At 38.1% G+C, this 18,071-nt stretch overlaps 1 protein-coding gene and 1 non-coding gene across 3 annotated transcripts in view; both read left to right on the top strand.

Moving 5' to 3' along the window:
* The window catches only part of UBE3D (ubiquitin protein ligase E3D), a 605,228-nt gene that overhangs the window by 497,777 nt on the left and 89,380 nt on the right, over window positions 1-18,071 (top strand). For both annotated transcript variants that reach the window (XR_012074809.1, XR_012074808.1), the window contains exon 12: window positions 15,661-15,755. The gene's annotated coding sequence lies outside the window, so the exon portion shown is untranslated. The remainder of the gene's footprint in view (window positions 1-15,660; window positions 15,756-18,071) is intronic.
* On the top strand, window positions 2,061-2,133 carry TRNAA-UGC (transfer RNA alanine (anticodon UGC)). Its single transcript has one exon. It is a non-coding gene; the product is annotated as a tRNA-Ala (tRNA).

Genomic DNA, 18,071 nt, shown 5'->3' with positions numbered 1-18,071 from the left:
ATACCATCAACCTGACCTTCATATATGCAATTTAAGTAAATAATTCTAATCTCTCCATCTTAAAAATGTCAAGTTAGAGGGAGATCTAACTCCCTAAAAGAACACTGTTAAACAGAACTTTCTGATACGATGTAAATATACTCCAGCTACGGTAGCTGCTAGCCACATGTGGATATTGAAATGTAGTCAGTGTAACTGAGGAATTGAAGTTTTAATTTTATTTCATTATAATTAATTTAAAAGCCCTGAAAAAAAACCCATTATTCACGTGTGCATTTGTACAATCAATACTTTTATGAAAAAAATTTGATTCTGAGAGAGAATTTAGACTTTCAATAGGGAAATAATTTTTTTTTTAAAAAAAATTTGGTTTTAGGGGCTCTGTACTGTTATGTGTAGCATGAAGGAAAGAGCCTCCAGTTTTTTATTCTTTGGTTGGTTTCCTAATGGGTTTGAGAAAGTTCAGTAGGTGCTCCTGGCGAAGGCCTGGGGAAACCTACAGGTGACTATACAGCTCAGATCTGCACCCAGATTCATCTACTCTTGTGTGTTTGGACATCACCTCTATTTTCTTCTGAGTACAATATTCACAGTAATAATAGAAACATAATTTGATAGTCCAGAGTTTTTTTTTAAATTTTACTTCAAATTTTGGGAGAAAAAGCTGTTTTATAATGTGAAAAAAAAATGTTGTTCTTGTCATATTTCCTCTCACATTAAAACATTTATCCTCCTATGTATTATTTCATCCATCTCATCATCATTGCTGTAATTTTCACATTAGGGGTCATCAGACATCTCATAGGGTATGGGAAGAGGGCTTTCTTTTTTTTTTGGTTTCGTGCGCATTGTTGTACACCCGGAGCCTAGAACAGTATCTGGCAAACGGTAGGCATCCCATAAAGATTTGTTGAATAAGTGATTGAATTAAAGACAGTGTCTTTTTTTTAAAGCAGGGCTAGTGTCTGGTATCTTGTTGTTACTTTGATGTTTCCGTTTTGGCAGGAAATGAGACAACTAGACAAACATGAGCTTAACCAGATAACTGAAAACTGATTACTCTTCCGTGACTTAATTCAGCCCACGCAATTTCTCAAGCATCTGAAATCTGGTTGTAGTTTACTCAGAAATGTGTGTGCTCATTGTGTGGGGAGGGATTTTTATCTCAGCTGGCATCTTTTCTTTTCATTTTACAACTAGGAGCCAAACCATGTTAAAGATGGGAAGAAATTAGCAACTGTTTAAGCAGAAGAGTTCATCAATGGGGCAAAGAAAGAAGTTAGTCCTGGGGTCACTTTGCCTCCTTTCCCTTGCTTGTTCATTGCTGGGGGTGCTCTGGTTAGTTAACAGGTGGAATTGATCAAGGTGGACCTGACACATTACATGATTTCCACTGTGTATAACTCAGCAACAAGGGGGATGATTGATCATTTTTCCATTTAGCTTAGGAGAATGTCCCATTTGTCACTTGCAATACTTTCAGTGGCTTCCCTCTGGAAGTTTATTCTGCAGACTGGCAGTAAAATTTGTGACAGACTTGAGGAGAGTGTTGCCAGCAAGAATTACCCAAACTATGTCCTCTGGGGACGGAGCATAAGCTCATGCCCACAAGAAGTAAAATCCTGGAATGACTGGGTCTCCTGCAGAGTTCCACGAACCACATGGCAGGATTGAGTGCAGTAATAGTTGGTGAGAAAATACTACCGTTCTGTTGAGGTTAAGTCTGAACCAACAGATTCTTTCAGTCAGAATGTAAGAGCTGTTTTTCTCTTTCAGTAGGCCTTAAAATGGTAAGTGGACAAGAGTGGAAAAGTTAATCTTAAAAAGGTAATTTTCCCAAGCATAGTAACTGTATTACACTAAGAATTATAATGCAATTATTGTTCCTTTAGCTACACGAAAACCAAACCTTCAAGATTTGACTAATTTGGATGCTTTTAGGAGTTTTATAGTTTCTGAATTACTATAAAAAGCACCAGCTACGATTTTGCTTGATATAAAATTAGGTGTGGGTAGGAGCACCCAAAATGGTGAGAAGTCAAGTTAAAATTTCTTAACTGGGTGGGTATAGCTCAGTGGTAGAGCATGTGCTTTGCATGTACAAGGCCCTGGGTTCAATCCCCAGTACCTCCACTGAAAAAAAAAATTACTATGAAGAAAATAAACCATAAATTCAATGATCCTTAAAAAGAAATGTGTCTATCTTTTCCTGTTCCTCATGTCTGATATTTGGTTGACAAGTTCATCCCAGCCAACAAGAGACCCAGCCTTATTACAATGTGTCCAGTCCTTAACGCTTTTTTTTTCCTGCAGCGCGACCCAAGAATCTTCATTTTTAAACTGTATTACATTTTTGTTTTTAAAAAATGATAACTGCCAAATTAGACACATTTGGTAAAGTGTACAATTCCTAAGGGTAGCGTTCAGTCCCTTTTATATATGTACTGCATTTTTCATATCCCAGAAAGTTCCCTCATGCCCCTCCCAGCCATTACCCTTACAAAGATAACCACTATTCAGACTTCCTTCATTTAGATTAATCTTGCTTATTCCTGAATATGCATTTTTATAAAAACCCAAGAGATTCTTATGGACATTGAAGTTTGAGAAACACTGACCTGAGGTTTTGAGCATAAAGCAAAATAGAAATCTCTGATCCAGGTCCTTTAAATAAAACAAAGCACAAAATCCATGTGTGGAGATTGATCGAGAGTGGGGTGATCACAAATCAATATTTTTAATTTCATCATGAAAGCTCTGCAAGGAAATAAAATACAGCTTTGTGCCCGGACTAATACTGGTGCCAAATACCGGAGCAGTTCACCTGAAGCCAGACACCTACAAAGTCCTGTTATCATAAATAGACCATGATGCTTCCTGGACTCCAAGTGCATCTTCATTTGCATGGGCAGAAAATTCAGATTCAGGTTATATTTTTTCCCTGTCAGCTGTGTTATATTTTCCTTCCTCATTTTAAATCTGTCATATGCAGCCTCGTGGGTAAACTTTATGGTTTACTGTCCTGTAATTTTAATATTGAATGCAATTTTACCAGGTGGTAGGAGGTGGTATACCTGTCAGTGAATCCAAATCAAGCCTGTAAATACTAAGATAGGAATTCTCCATATCCACTTTTTACAGTTCACAAAATTTTATTTTTGAGTTGAATAAAGAAAATAATATTTTGCTCTTCTTTGGCCAACTTTCCCTATCTGTTTACCAATATCTTATAATACCATATGATTCTTCCAGAACATTGTCAACTGTCTTTTCTGACTTTTTGGGCCAACTGTTGATGACTTCCGTGCTTGATAATCTATTCCTCTCTTCTCAGCTAGCAGGGACTACTCAATGCATTTAAATCTTCCCAAAACTTCCAAGAATTTCAGTCTAAGTTAATATTTTTAATTAAATGAGCATTTGGATAAGACTACATTGAGTTTCTTTCATCTGCCACTATGGATTGCAATGCACCCAGCCAGACTCCCAGGAACATCCATGGGGTCATGATGTTTGATAATGTTTGTCAATGTCAATATAATGATTATCCAAATTTTTTCATTGTCTGTAGTCCCCATCACCATATTCTACAAAGAAAGTATAACTTAACTTAAGAATCAAGTCAAAGAGCAGTTCACTGTCACCCTGACTGACTCCAACATAGTCCTTGTGATACATGCAAACGCTATGAGTCAGGGTATAGAATCTGTGCTGTCATGATGAGAGGGACTAAAAATATTGAACCAACAATTTACATTTTATTCTTACCAATCAAACCCTATAAAGCAAAACTATGACTTATGAGAAAGGAAATGCTTAACGTTAAATCCCATATTACACATTCATATAGGGTACCTATATATCTGCACCTACATATATATTTATACTCACTTTTGAAAGGCATGATTTACATTATGCTGCACAAAGTGAACTTGATTTGCTGTTAATGACACCAGCTCTTTGTTCATGTGCACTAGGCTAAAATGAGGCAGGTTAGTATCAACAACTTTCCCAGAAACTAAAACTGACTTTGTATTTTCAAACATAAAATAATACAGGTGCATTATAAATATGTAGACAATACAGAAAAATAGAAAGAAGGGGAAAAGCACTTGTATTCACCCCCTGCCCCCGACAACAACTCTCACCATAGTGATGCATTTCCCCCAGGCTTTACCTGCCTGCAATTTTGACATGGTTGTGATCACCTTGTAATCTACCAGCTTCATTTACTATTTTACCATGATCCTCTCCGTGTTACTGAAACACTTCATAGACACAATTTTTAATAATTACATACTTTATGGCGTGGCTATAACATGGTTTAATATACCATCTGTCTAATGTCGAGCAATTAGCCTGTTTCAAATTTTACGCTGCTGTAAATAAAACTATGATGGGCATCCATACTCATAAGACCTTTATTTTTCTGATTATTTCCTTAGGATGGTTACCCAGAAGAATTAATGCAGGGCAAAGGGAATTATCACCGGAGGGAACATACTACAAATTTTTTTTCCAAAGAGTTACACCCAATAACACATCCATGAGCAAAGCATCCTTTCTGTTTATATCATTGAATCAACCCTTAAAACCCTGCATTAGCAAGCTCCTGTCTAGAACCGTTTTAATGAAATTGATTTCACTGTCCTCAGTGTCTAGGCTTGTCTAACAAAGAAACTACATGGAGAAAAGGGAAGAAAAATAAAGGTGGGAAGGAAGGAAAGAAGGGAGGGAGGGAGGGAGGAAGGAAGAAAAAGAGGGAAGAAAAGCAAATGGAAAGGGAGAAAGACAGGCATATGTAGGGAGGCAGGATTTTATAAAGGAAATTGAATCTGTTGAGTTTCTTCCACCCAAGTGACAGCCTTTCACACAAGCTAGTTCTTCTCAGTCTCCTTCTGATTCCTGACTGGGGACTTATACATACAACGGGTTCCAAATCCTCTCCATCCTAAACAACACTCTTTGGAACCCTAAACTTACAAAAATAGAAATAGATGTAAAATTAGCCCTCTTTCTCTTTTTGCCAGACTTCGCGAGTTTTCACGCACATCAGCTCATTTGATTCTCCAGTGGATCGTTGTGAAATAGATATTATTACTCTAAATCTACAGATGAAAAATAAACTCAGAGGTTTAGTGGCTTCTCCTGTCAGCTAGTAAGTGGCAAGGCCAGGTCCCAGTGTCAAGGTTTGTGACTCCAATTTAACTCCACTCCAGGCTTCTTGATTTCTGCTCACTTATCTGACTCCTCTCACCGGCATTGCACTGGCATTCTTGGATTTCTGCCTGAGCTTTGCTTCTTTAGTCTGGGCTTCTTGCCTAATTCCTTCAAATTGCTCCTGCCCACATCTCAACCCGTCAATCTGCCAACTTTGTATTACCAAAGAGTGTGTTCATTTAAGAAAACTTCCTTTTGGTGTGTTTTAGACAATGAGGAGACTTTATTAGAGTATCCAGTGTAGGTATTTCCCCTTGAATGTAACCATGGCTTTCTGTCCACGTAAAGGCCTGATGTCTCCCTCGGCCAGTAGTCGCTTGTATACCTCCGTCACCACGCTGGGTGCGGGAGCGCAGGTGTTCTTCAGTAAATTCCCCACGTTGATCCAGCGCGGGGGAAAAATACTGCTCATTATTTACTAACCTCATGACTCATCTTCCTGGACACATAGATTACATTTCCCAGATAGCTGCATTCTGACTGTTGAATGTAAGTGAAAGTCCTCTGTGCCACTTCCCGTCCTGGAAAAAAATTTGCCAGTGCAGTCAATCTTGCACACTCATTTCCTCTCACTGGCTTGAAGCAGACCTTCGAAGGCACATATTAGAGATGGTGGAGGCACAGATGGCGAGAACCTGGGTTCCTGAATCACTGCTTGAAAGACAGCCATCTACTAACAAGGAAACCCATTTGGGACTTCATATGAGCAAATAATAAATGCCTTTCTTATTTGTCTTATGGTATATTTGGGGGTTTTTGTTTCACCAGTTAGCCTACTCTAACTAGTATAGCCAAGAACATCTCTGCATAAGAACAAGGCTAAATGAGGAGTAGCTCTTTGGTGTCATGGTTTGACTGTATGGCAGATTAAAGAGACTCATTTTTAATGGGAATTTTCACAGAGTTTGTGTATATGAATTCACATTTGTGTGTGTGTGTGTGTGAGCGCGAATACTGTTTAGGAGCTAGAACCCACACACTTCCTGCAAGCTTTGATCTGTAACACAAAGCCCTGCATTTCAGCTTTGTTTTTTTTAAATTGTACAATCAGTGTTTTTTAATACATTTGCAAAGTTATGCAACCGTCACTACAATCTAATTCCAGAAAATTTCCATGGTGCCAAAAAGAAGCTATTCCTATGTCTGCTTTGCTTTTTAAAATGGCATGTAGTTGCACTGCACTGAACAGAATCTTATCCCAGGGTTGGAAGGGGGCAGATCCTTGTGAAAGTAAGCTCTCATAACCCAGTCCACAGAAGCATTCCTAGGGCATGGACTCCTAACAACTAATGCAGAACATCATGCTAAAAATATACTACCTCTCCCCTCTGCTAAGCTCCTGCATGGCTGAACCACCCTTTGGGAAGCTGTCCTTCCCATTCCCTTCGGTGGCTGTCCCTAGCGTTCACCATTCTCTTCAGACATCCTATCCCATCCCTAGCCTCTTCTCCCTCGCTAGACATTTCCTCACAGTTCAAAGGGGAAAAAAGAATATCTATCAGGAACAATCTTTCTCACATTTCTTTCCCCACAGACGTGTACTTACCTATAACTGTGCTGCCTTTTTCTCACATCCTAGAGGAAGAAATACCTAAGGCTGGTCCCTTTATCTATTCTTGAGATCCTATCTGCTCTCGATTATTCAAGGTCTTTATACTCTCAATTATCTCTTCTTTTTCCTGTGTCATTAACCTTCTCTCCATTGGATGCTTCCTTACCACCATATTGAAGTGTTCACATTTCTCCCACCTTAATAAAAAGCCTGCCCTTGACCTATTCTGACTCCTCCCTTCCTGTCAGAGTTGTTTGTGCTTCCTGTCTACACATCCTCCTTTGTATGCCTCAACCTTTGACAATCTGCTGCTACTTCAGCTACACTAGTGAAATTACTCTTGCTAAGATCATTTCAGTGACCTCCAGGTTTCTGAATTTAAAGGCCAGTTTTTCATTCTCTTAGTTGGCTTCCCTGCAGTGTTTAATGCTCTTGGCCGATTCCGTCTTCTTCAGGTGCTCACTTCTGGATTCTAGAATAACAATCTCTCTTGCTTCTCTTGCTTTTCTAACCAGTCTTTCTCAGCTTCCTGGACTCTGCTTCCTATGTGTATTTTTAAATGTTTAAAAACAAAACAGAGAATACTATGTTTGGTCCTCTTCTCCCTCTTTACTGAGTGAATTGCTCAGTCACAGATCTGAAGTCTACTACCACTGCTTCAGCTCAGGGGATTCCAATATAATGCTGGGACTGGGAACCACTGACTAGCAGGATGAAGTTCATCATGACTCTTCAACATGACTCCCAGCTCCTTCATGACCTGGCCATCCTCCAGCATCCTGTGACCTCTCCGTTCTTTATGTCCTAAGCTCCAGGGGGGAAAAAAAGGTGAACAGAAATAGCTATTATTTAATGAGATCTTACCATATACAGTGTAGCTGAGTGATTAAGAGCTCAAACTTGGAAACTGAGAAGCCTAAGTTCAAATCCTGGATTTGGCCCTTGGTAGCTATGGAACCATGAACTGATGAAAAAGATCCCTTTGTACCTTCGCTTTCTCATTTACAAAATAGAAATTATAGAGCATTGTGAATATCTGTAACGTGGTTGGAACTGAGGCTGGCATGTAGCAAGTATTCAACAAATGTTAATGGCTACATGGTCATTACATCAGGTAGTTTGCAAACAATGGCTTATCCCAGGACTGAATGACTTTCTGAATATCAGCTCCCTAACGTTCAAGTCAGAAACTTGCTTTTCCCAAGCCTCTTTTGAAGATAGGCATGTGATAAAGCCATCACACAAGACTTTGATTTCGAAGAGAGCAATGTGAGAGCAGAGGTACCATGTAGAATCCTTTTTTTTTTTTTTTTTTGATGAGCACGAACAGTGGAAAGCGCTTGGTTTTAAAGAGTGAAGGAGATTCCAGTGTTTAATGTCCAGTGCACAGCATGGTATCTGTGCCTAGAGGTGGTGGTGGGGACTTTGCTGTGTATCGTGGGCATTTTACCTGGCTGGGTGTCCTTAATGGTCCATGTCTGCAGCCCTCTCAGAGACTCTGTGGACTATCCAGAAAAACCTTTAATGACTTACTCTCCTGCTTAAACTAAATAGAGTACATCTATTGTTGGCAACTAATAACCCCAGTGGTTATTCCACTATTGAGGAAGAGGTACATCAGTATTCGTTCATTTTTAAATGGTTTCTGTTGCCTCTAAACAAACAAAATGTCACAAGACTTGCCTGATGGCTCTGATGTCTGATCTGCATCTCCAGAGGTTGGAACTCGGCCACTTCTGTTTCACAGACTCCCTTGCCAGGTGGCTGCAAGCTAGTCCTGTCAACAAGAGGCAGTGGCAGGAGATGTGAGGTGGCAGGAAGGGATCAGCCAGTTTTTTTCCTTTTCTGCTTCTGGCAGCATCCCAGGCAGTAGCAGCAGCAGTAAGTGCCTGTGGGCTTCACGCTCCCTGCTCTAAAAGCATGGCTTCAGACATGGTGGCAGGAGGTGAGCTCTAGCAGCCTTAGATGTGTTTCCAGAGGAACCTTTGGTGGGGCAGGTGACTCCCAGCTCCTAGACTCCTAGTCTCCACAGGGTAGTGCCTCTTGTGGCCCCCGTGGCCCCGCAGCATCAGTGGTTACTCTGGTAAACCTAGCTATGGTGGGTGTGGGTCTGGTGACACCATTTCCCCTTTTCTCCCAGACTTGATGTGGAAGTGGCTTCATGGCATCATCTACCTATAGATAACTGCATCACCTTTTTGCACCTCCAGTCTTTCTGACACCTTTTATAACCAATTCACTGTATTAAGACCCCCTTTTTTAAAAATAGCTAGAGGGGTGTCTCTTTCCATGGCTCACACAAGAACCAAAGGATATGAAATTTTTTCTGAATTCTTGGCCACTTTATTATTTGTGATTATACTTAACTGTTTTTTAAGTGGTTCTTGAATAATCATTAATTGAATTGAAGTGCTAATCCTATACCATGTATGTAGCTCGAATATAATTCTTACAATATGATTTATAAAGTTTATAAAGGCTTTGATTTCATCACCTAATAAGAGTAGAAGACACACTGGGTTCACAACTTGGCTTTGGCACTTGCCTGCGATGTGAACTTAAGCAAGTCACTTTCTCTCTGCCTGTCTTTTAGTCTGTAAAATGGAGGTAACTTTCGTCCAGTTGCATGATTGCTCTGACAAGTACCACATCAGTACCTATAGAGTACTCAGGGCAGTGCCTGACCCATTGTTCTCGCTCAGTATTTGGTAAGTGTGTTGTTATGGTTATAGCTATGGTTATTATGTTGCTTTTTCCTGAAGCAAAGAGAAACAAGCCAGAATCTTAAAATAATCCAAACCAATGATATCATCTTAAACCTAAAGTAAAAATAGTCTAGTCTTTCAAAACCTTTGAAAAAAAATTATTTGAACCAAAAAAATTTCTACTCACCTTGTATATGACTCTTTAAAAAATTTTTATTTTAATTTAATTTTTAATGGAAGTACTGAAGATTGAAACTAGGACCTCATGCGTGCTAAGCATGTGTTCTACCACTGAGCTATACCCATCCTCCCCTTATCGTGTATATTTATTAATGTCACTTCCTAACTAACATACACCTCTTAGAGTGGTCTAAACTCTTTGAAAACTCTAATATTCGATAACCAAGAGAGTGCCAGGAATTGAAAAATCTGTCTAGATGAAATGCATTCAGTGCCTTCTGAAAAATCCATGTTCCCACAAGAATAGATGAGAAAAAGTGTACCTCAAATGTTTTGTTCTCATTAGTCCTTCTTGATTTATTTTATTTTTGGTCTGAAGTCGAGTTGCTTATTTTCTTTAGTTCAACTCAAGAGCATCAGCGACAGCAAGTATATTTATTGGGCACCTACTGTGTGCCCGGCATTATTGGGGACACGTGGGAGGGCACAGTGAACAAGAGAGACAGCCTCTGCTCTCATGAAGCTTCAAGTCAGCGTGATTTTTAAAAAAGAGACCTAGTGCTATTTTAGAAGTTGTTGGTATCGTCTGCATTCATCTTATAACAGTGTGTGTTAAACTAAAATCGGCATTTTAAAGTTTAAATTTAAGTAACAACTATTAAATTCTGGAATCAGGGGTAAAATTAGATCTCTTTGTATATGTTTTCGTTAATTTTTTAATGTTATCAGGTGCCTACTCTGTGCTAGAAAATGTGAACTTTTAGTCCAGGTACTAATTATCTTTTTCAGAGATGTTTCTCTACATAAAATTAGAAAACAGAATGCTGTTATCCTTATGAATTTTATTGAGCAGTTTTAATAAGTGGCTTTTAAAATTTTTGCTGGAAGTTGAATGTATTAGTCTCAAATTTTGGACCTGTGGAGCATAAAAAAAAAGTTCTAAACAATTTTTACTAGAAATTCTTCAAGGCAAAACAGCTTTTTCTTCAAGAACAACGTATATATCACATGTTTCAATATGCATAGCTTTTTTTTTTTTCAGTGAACTGGAATAAACTAAATATTGACAAATTCATATCTTTAAAACCAGTTATGAATCCAATTAATGAAAGTCCCTTACTTCCAACATGTCTCCCATAGTATGACATCTAATACCTGATAGATGCATCATTAATAATCACAGCTGTGAAACATCACACTCATCCAGGTGGGAATCTACTCCGTTAAATTAAGAAATACTTACCTATTCCTCATAATGGCCTCATAGGAAAAACTACATTCTTTTATTCTATACAGTTGGCCAAAAGGGGATATTTTAAACATGGTGTATTATATAATAGTAGCTAATAGATATTGATTGCTTACTTAATAAAGCACGTTATTCATATCAAGTCCTTATTAGTCCTAATAAGGCTCAAAAATTGAGTACTATTATCCCCGTTTTATAGTTGAGGAAGCTGAGACACAGAGGGTTAAGTAGCTCACCCCCAGGGACACAGGCATAACAGTAAGAGGTAGAGCAGGGGGTTTGTACCCGGCATGGTCTGGGTCAGGTCCTGTTCTTGGCCCCCTCACCATCCTCTCAGATACCAGCTTCCTTCCCGAAAGACTTTGCTGCTGTCAGCAAAAAAGAGTTTTTCCTTCCTTTTTTTTTAATCCTAAGAAAAATGTTCAAAACTATGACTTGCTTCTCTCTCATATCAAGTAGTCATGGTTCTGATGTTGTGGGCATTGATTTAGATGCCTCTTTTTATCTCCAGTTTCTTTAGAAGCACCTGTCACTGTAGTACTTATGCCTTCAGACAAATACATAAAACATGCTTAAAAAGAGAGAAAATTTCCCCAGGTCTCTATTACATTTTAATAGTACGAGGAATAATGCAGGGGACAGGTAATGGAACAAGGCAAGGAATCATGGAAGGAAACTTTAATATATTTTTGGCTGAATCACCAGACCGTAATTCAGACCTTGGCTATCCTGGCTTAGATTTCTGAGTCTTGAACCAAAAAGACGGAGAAGTAATGATGACGCTGAGGTGCAATAGTATAAACCCTGTGGTATACATCTAATCCGTGCATTGTCACAGATTCATAGAGGACCATCCTACATGGTAAAGTGTTTTAATTAGGTTTTCTTGTACTTCCAGTAACGACAGTCCTCGGATAAGATACCCAGTGAATCTGCCTTATAATGAATTCTACAGTAGAGAACAATCAGAGCACTGTTAAAACAAGAATCTAGATTGTTTACATAGTAGATACAACTTCATAAATTATTTACTGAAACAGAAATGCCATGTGTAAGGATACTGGAGACTCATCAAGATAAAGTCTGACTCTAGGTTCCCATGTTTTCACATTCGTTTGGGCATAAGTGCCTTACTTCCCTAGTTTATTTACTTGTATGTAGTTTAACGGTTGTAGTTTGATTGGGTTCTGTTTTCTCCAGGTCAGGAGTGTGATGGAGACACGTTCAGCTCCGTTGTCAGGCATCGTCCTTATTAATGATGATGGAAGTTCAATAAATTAGAGGAAACAATCGATTACAAAAGAAATGCAGTAACAGTATAAGGAAAGAGTTGATAATTTTTTTCAAGAATCACTTGTTTCTCACTGACCGAAGCCTGACTTTTGGGCTTCCCTTTTTGTCTCTGTGTTGTCGGATTTTGGCAGGAATCCTAATTCAGTTTAACCAGAACCCACCCCCACTCCCACCCTCAACCCGCATCTTCCATAGCTGGTTGGATTCCTCATCCTCTACCAACCTCTGTGATGCTAATCACCCAGGCCTGGTCAGTTTAACCAGAACTCCCTGACCCTTGATTTTCCTCTTAGTAATTTTCCATCTACCAACCTCACCATGCACCTTAGCTATAAATTCCCACTGTCCCTGCTGTAACTTATTGATCTTGAAAAATTGATTCACCTTAGACATTGTTTTATTGAACATCCACATGTTCTTATCTCATCTCCGTACTGAGTGTCATTGCTCACAATACTGAGTACCACAAAAGTAATTATTTACAATTTCGGTGGTGGTATACTGTCCACCCATCATTACATCTTACTGTTCAATATAATGTAATTACTCTACTATGATATATTTCTCTCTATTCTTCCTTAGTCTTTATTTTTACCTAAGCTTTTTAGTTCCTAAAAATTTAAAACCAGTATCTTTATTTCTGAAATCAACACAGACAGTAATAATCATCCACTGTTTATATACTGTGATTTTTGAAATCTGTAGCCATATTCACCACTAAAAAATAGTAGTTTGAAAGGTATGCAGTCCAGTGCTGTATCTCACAGCGTCTGGTCTGATAGCATGTGGTGTTCCTCCATAGTTTATGTGGAAACTTAGAGGGTAAGAGATGCTGATATAAACTAAAGTGAGATTCCTGAGTCAGAGGCTTTGGGCTCTAGTTCTTATTTTGTCACTTAGTAGGATTATGATGTAAGGGAATTTCTGTTTTTGCATCTGTATAACTAGAATAATACTTCTTGTTTCATTGAGCTGTTTTGAGGGTTATAGGAGTTATGATTTATTATTGTGTCCCACACAGTGCATGGCCTCAAATAGGTGGTCAATAAGTGTTTATTTTTTCTCCCTCTCTTCAGCCCCAGTGTCCTCATCTATAAATCAGCAATAATATCTTTATAGCCCAGTGTTGTGGTGGAGCTGGCTCATACCAACTCATGAGAGCAGCCTGTTAAATTTTTAGAAACTTTGTAAGCCTGTGGTTTTTTTTTTTAACACAGCTGAAAATAAATATTAAATTATATAAATTTCCAATTTTTTAAAAAAAAATCGGTTTTATTTTATTTGGGGGGGTGGATAATTAGGTTTACTTGTTTATTTATCTATTTATTTTTTAGAGGAGGTACTGGGGATTGAACCCAAGACTTCATGCATAATAAGCATGCACACTACCACTTGAACTATACCCTCCCCCTCATAAATTTACAATTAAATAAACTATGTTTAAAACAAAGGCAATAAGTATTCAAAACTCATCATTCATAAGTATTTTACTATTATCGTCCTCTGAAGGTTATGTAGGTGTGTTGGTAATCTGTATGGTGGAAATACTATTATATAAACAACATTACATTCAGTGAAGTCATTAAATTGGAAGCTTGGGATTGGCCATGGGGGGATTTACACCATAGAAATTGTCAAACACTTTAAATCAGGGCTTTTTTCTCCCCTGGAGAGCTGATTGCTAAACGTTTATCAGCACTATGCATACCTAACTGGTTTTTAAATGGAAGAGCACTCCACACATATAGATAATTTTAGAAGTTCATTCTGTCTGAGGTTCAATATTCCTATAATGTCATGTTGATAACATTGTACAATAAGAGGAACAGATGCTGCTGGTGATCATGGAAGCATCTGTGGTTAATAGCACGCTGACTGTGCAGCCTGGGGGAAGGTGGCCCTGAAGGTTGGGTATGAAAAATGATTGGGTCTTTCTATTCAAATAGATATTAAACATATGACCATAATCATTTGGCCAGCATGGGCTTCAGGAAGTCAGCCCTGCAAATGACCCTAAATACCATTTAGTCTCTCATTCTAATTATAATCTGTAATTCAGTGGCTCCATTTTTAAAATAGACTTGACAGTACTTGCATGTCTCTTCTTTACAGTATCATGATGTGCATTTATAAGGCGCCTTGTTGATGAAGAGGCCAGTGAATTGTGTAAATGGTTATGTCTGAGCAGTTACAGCCTTAAAACTGAATTCCATAAGACATAGATGCTCAAATTAAGTCAGTTTTTTCTTCCTTTTCTCAGTTTTATTATGTAGAATTGTTACAGTTCAACTGCACATACACATTATATTGCATGTAAATTCATATATACAGTATACTGCACTTTTTTTTTTAGTTTTCATGTATGCACTAATTATATATTGAGGTGGGGGGAAACAAACCATTTTTTTTTAAATGGCAAGCAGTATTTTTCCTGCTGGGAAAGTAGTTTTACTCATATTTTTCGATCTTACTCAAAACCCCTTATTTCATAATTTATGAGGTACAGCAGCTTTTGACTGTTTTTTAAAAATTATAAACTATGAATGCCATTGTGGTATTTCGCTAAATGGTCTTGTACGTATGGCTTTTGAACATTTATAGAAGAATAAAAGTAGTACATAATAGAAAAACAAAATGCTTACATTTTTGTTGTCATGTGTTTGTGAGTGTTGGGTCACAATATAAAATATTTCATTAAGTGGGTTGTGGTTTAAAGTGTTTAAAAGTCCCTTTCTAGGCTGGTGCTTCCCCCAAAGGTGGTCCAGGGCCTTCAAATCATAACAATTCAATTAAAAATGTGGCTTCCTGGCCTCAGCCCAGAAGTGCTGATTGAATAGGTCTAGAGTGGTGCTCAGAATTTTGCATTCTAGAGGAACTACAGGTGATTCTGACTAAATCACTAATGTTACAGACACAGATGATAGCACTCTAGGGTTGCAATGAAGAGATGTAAGAATTGCTTGTTAAATCACTCTGTAGCATTGCAAGGGCTTCCACATGATTAGAATTGTGGGGAAGACCTTAATTTTTGATCTGAAGCAGTGTAGTGCAGTGGTTAAGAGGGTTTGTAAAATGGGACAGACTCAAATTCCAATCTTAGTTTGTCATTTACTATCCCTGAGATACTGGGGCTCTCATTTATTTTGTTTGTATAGGTGGGGTTAATAGCTGTTCCTCTTGCATACAGTTAAAAGGATTCAATGAGATAAAGCTACTGGTGCACAGTGATACAGGCAATATTAGCCATTATCATCTCTAGGAATCACCAGCATTTTGAGAAAAATTCTTCTCAACTTAATTTGACAAACATTAATTGAGTGTGCAAAGAATTATGCTCAGTGCTTTTGGAAATGCAAAGATGAAAAACAGTCCTTATGTTCATGAAGCTTACAATCTAATATGGTCATAGTCTTTTACAGCAGAAAGTAATCGGGTTACCCAATCCACTTCTTATTTTACAGATGAGGAAACTAAGACTCAAGAGCTTAACCAGGTTGCCCAGAGTTGTCCATATTATTACTGGAGTCAGAAATAGAACCCAGGCACGTGAACCCAGGTCAGTATCCTTCTACCAGACTGACTTTAGTTTGTGGCTGACAGCCCAGTCTTAATGGTGAAGTGCTGGTAAATGTTAACAACCAGCTCTCTGGATAGAAAAATGTTTGTGTATATATTTATATGTAATTTTATTCTATACTCATATAATGGATGGATAAGAAATAGTTTACAAATGATAATGAAATATACAATATTCTTTAATGTAAATTCCATTTGGCTAATTGATTCTCACTGGATGCTTTGCTTGATTTTTGCTCAATTCTTATATCCATAACCAACCCATGATTGCAATTTAGCCATGATTTGAGTAGTAGAGTTGTATCTCAATCCACTAGCTCTTTCTTTAAAATTGTAATAACACACAGGTAACACAACAGTTATTCATCTTAACCATTTTTAAGTGTATAGTTCAGTAGCATTAAGCATATTTGCATTGCTGTGCAACCAGTCTCCAGAACTTTTTCATCTTGCAAAACTGAACCTCTGCACCCATTAAATGACAGCTCCGCATTCTTCCCTCCCACTAGATCCTGGCAACCATTATTCTATTTTTTGTTTCTGTGAATTTGACTCCTCTGGATTCAAAGTGGAATCATTTATTTAAGTGGAATTTAAGTGGAATCATAAATTTGTCATTTTGTGACTGGCTTATTTCACTTAGCATAGTGTTCTCAGTATCATTCATGCTATAGCATGTGAAAAGAGTGCTTTCCTTTGGTTTTTTTTTTTTTGAGTAAAGGTAGATTTATTCAGAGAGATACATGGAAAGGCAAGAGAAAGGCCACAAGGTGTGGGGGTTGGGTGCTCAGATTAAAAGTAGGTACACACTCCATAGACGGAGTGTGGGCTGTCTCCAAAGAGGGGGAGAGAGGGGCGGCCGAGTGCTTTCCTTTTTTAAGGCCAAATAACGTTTCATTGTATGAATATAGCACATTTATTTGTGCATTCGTCCATTGATGGACATTTGTGTTGCTTCTACCTCTTAGCTATTGTGAATGGTGCTGCTATGAACATTAGTGTGCAAATATCTCTTTATGATCCTGCTTTTAATTCTTCTGTATATATACCCGGAAGTGGAGTTGTTGGATCATATGGTAATCCTATTAAAACATTTTTTTTTGAGGAACTGTCATGCTTTTTTTCCCATAGTGGCCACACCATTTTACATTCCTACCAACAGTGCAAAATAGTTTCAGCTTCTCCACATCCTCACCAATATTTATTTTCTATTTTTTTTCATAGTAGCTATAATAATGGGTGTGAGGCAATCCACTAACTCCTTACACCGTAAAATTTGTCATTAAATCTGATGGGTGATCTACCATTAAATTATATGAAAATTAATAAAGGGAAACCTCACTAAAATGGAGGCCAGAGGCCAGAGGGAGCAGCTCTCCCATTAATACAGATCCTAACAGGAAGAAAGGTACTTTGTTTTTTGTTTTTTTTTTTAACTTTTTTTATTGATTTATAATCATTTTACAATGTTGTGTCAAATTCCAGTGTTCAGCACAATTTTTCAGTCATTCATGGACATATACACACTCATTGTCACATTTTTTTCTCTGTGAGTTATCATAACATTTTGTGTATATTTCCCTGTGCTATACAGTGTAATCTTGTTTATCTATTCTACAATTTTGAAATCCCAGTCTATCCCTTCCCACCCTCCACCCCCCTGGCAACCACAAGTCTGTATTCTCTGTGAGTCTATTTCTGTCCTGTATTTATGCTTTGTTTTTGTTTGTTTGTTTGTTTGTTTTTTGTTTTTTAGATTCCACATATGAGCGATCTCTTATGGTATTTTTCTTTCTCTTTCTGGCTTACTTCACTTAGAATGACATTCTCCAGGAGCATCCATGTTGCTGCAAATGGCATTATGTTGTCGGTTTTTATGGCAGAGTAGTATTCCATTGTATAAATATACCACCTCTTCTTTATCCAGTCACCTGTTGATGGACATTTAGGCTGTTTCCATGTTTTGGCTATTGTAAATAGTGCTGCTATGAACATTGGGGTGCAGGTGTCATCCTGGAGTAGGGTTCCTTCTGGAAACAAGCCCAGGAGTGGGATTCCTGGGTCATATGGTAAGTCTATTCCTAGTCTTTTGAGGAATCTCCACACTGTTTTCCATAGTGGCTGCACCAAACTGCATTCCCACCAGCAGTGTAGGAGGGTTCCCAAAGAAAGGTACTTTGTATCTCTGGCAGGAAATGATCCTACTTTACTACCAGGAGCAGAAGGAAGAAAGTATTTTCTCCTGCCTGGCAACAGCTCAGCCAATGAAAGACTGTCACAACTCAGCCAATGAAAA

Source organism: Vicugna pacos, chromosome 8 (genome assembly GCF_048564905.1).
Source record: "Vicugna pacos chromosome 8, VicPac4, whole genome shotgun sequence".
NCBI classification, from domain to species: domain Eukaryota; kingdom Metazoa; phylum Chordata; class Mammalia; order Artiodactyla; family Camelidae; genus Vicugna; species Vicugna pacos.
This window is presented reverse-complemented; position numbering and strand designations above follow the sequence as displayed.